The 2,158-nt window shown below is 40.1% G+C and overlaps 1 protein-coding gene across 5 annotated transcripts in view; it reads left to right on the forward strand.

Annotated features, from left to right (window-relative positions):
- The window catches only part of LOC106469581 (putative fatty acyl-CoA reductase CG5065), a 106,290-nt gene that overhangs the window by 71,324 nt on the left and 32,808 nt on the right, over positions 1–2,158 (forward strand). The gene's annotated exons all lie outside the window — the stretch shown is intronic.

Raw genomic sequence — 2,158 nt, forward strand, 5'->3', positions numbered from 1 at the left:
GGTTCACACGCATTACGCGCCAGAAGAGACAAAACAACCTTCATACGTTGGAAACGATGATCATGGGAGAGTTCATGAGCCACCCAAACACCTTCTTTATGGAGTTTTCCCATATTCCTTAGATGATTACGTATTTTTTCATGAGAGACATTTAATTTCAGTGCCATTTCACGAGTGTGTTGCCTTGGGTTAGACTCAAGAAGAGTCTTCAGAGTATCAATATCAATTCCAACATGTCGGCCCCTGTCATCACAGTTCTTAAGGCTAAAATCACTTGAACGAAATTTTCATAACCATCGTTGACACTTACAAACGTTCAAAACATTTCCATAAACTTCTGTGATATTCATTGTGGCTACAGAGGCGTTGTTTCCCTTCTTGTATTCCAACAGCATTACATGTTGAATGTGTGTCTGGTCGTGTGCCATCATTAAAAGGGATATACTAAACTTTACACATTATATAGGCTACACTAACGTGACGTTAAGGCAGTTCGTTGAACTATTATACGTGATGTACGTTTTTTAGGGGTGGTTAATAAAAGTGTTCCGAAACGCGCCATTAATTTCTTGCGACCTAATACATGGGCTAATTTGTTTTAAGATGTTTACCCAAGAAGGGAGTAGAATAATACGCTGAAATAGAGCACATTTCTACTTTTGTGTATAGACTTTTGGCTTTTAATTTAAAGACACAAGTACTTAATCATTTAAGAGAGTCAATTATTTATTACCTTCCACAAAGCATGGAATGCAGTTAACATCTAATGAGGTCATTAGGGCAGGGGCGTATCTACGAAAATAGCGCTAATGGCAAGCACTGAAATTTCGCTCTTGTCCAAACATCTGACATCCATCTTTTTAGATAACTTTACCATAATACCAGCTCAAAAATATACAAGTCAAGCTCGTTAATCTTTTAATTAACAAATTATGGCACTACATGAAAATTACAACTGCACCTTCCTTGCTTTCACTGATGCAAATTGGTCTATGATGTGCTCAAAGTCAGTTTCTTCTCTTTTTATACTCAGCAGAACAAAATCACAGAGTCTGCCTTGACCCATGGAGGCTGTCAGATACGAAAGTATTAGTTTTAACTTGCTGAATGATCTCTCACAACTCATCTCCATACTGAACAATAAATTCGAGAAGCTCTTCAGGTTTTGATATTTTCATGTTGGCCCGACTTGATAGCAACATTCTGCAATCCAAAATTTCGTCATATAATTGCTGTCCATCAACATCAGAACTGTACAATTTGCCCAAATTTTCGCACTTCTTCTTTAGGTCGTTACTGTCGGCGCCGTAACACAGTCCCTCAACATTGAGAAGGAACCCAAACTTGGCGTCAGTGTCGTGCAAACGAGCGAACCTTTCGTCCATTTCCTCCTTGACTGTTAAACTAGTGTCTCTCGAGTTCTCATCAGCCATCCGTTTCTTTCGTCTCTGACTTCTTTCAACTTCAATATTCCATTCTTGACAGAGACCGAATCCTTCTTCGAGTGACTAACTGACAAACACTTCTCTTTCATCATCAAAATGATCTCGGAGGGCTTTCAAATCCAGGGCAGCACCATGGAAGCTCATGCTAGGATCCTGCAGCCTCTTTTGAATATGGTCAATGCGAATGAGTACTTTGTTCCAAAATCCTAGCAAAGTCAGAAAATCGTAACTCAACATGCAGTTATACAGCTGCCTTGCGTCACTTCTTGTTTCACTGGTCTCGTTTTCATTGTCTATCATGTCCCGGAGAACTTGAAGTATCTCCTCAAGGTACTTGTTGACGGGCTTCACTGCTTCTGTCCTTGCATTCCACTTGGTTTCGGACTCTGACTTAACAACCACAGGCACAGCGATTTTGAGTTTTTCCCAGTACTGTGTTGAACGAGAGAAGAAGACGTAGAGAGCTTCGATGATTCCAAAAAAAAAAAAAAAAAAACGTAGACCATCATTGTATCCTGCTTGGCTGCATGTACACCCACCAAGTTGGGTGAGTGATTGTCACAATTCACAAACACTGCCAGGTTGTTTTTCTCACTTATTCTTTGATGAACACTACTTCTGTGTCCAGCCATCACAGCAGTGTTGTCATAGCACTGTGACCGACAATCTTGTAGCTCCATTTCGTCCTTCTCTAGCTGTTTCAAGATGTCTTA

Source organism: Limulus polyphemus, unplaced genomic scaffold (genome assembly GCF_000517525.1).
Source record: "Limulus polyphemus unplaced genomic scaffold, Limulus_polyphemus-2.1.2 Scaffold97, whole genome shotgun sequence".
Classification (NCBI taxonomy): domain Eukaryota; kingdom Metazoa; phylum Arthropoda; class Merostomata; order Xiphosura; family Limulidae; genus Limulus; species Limulus polyphemus.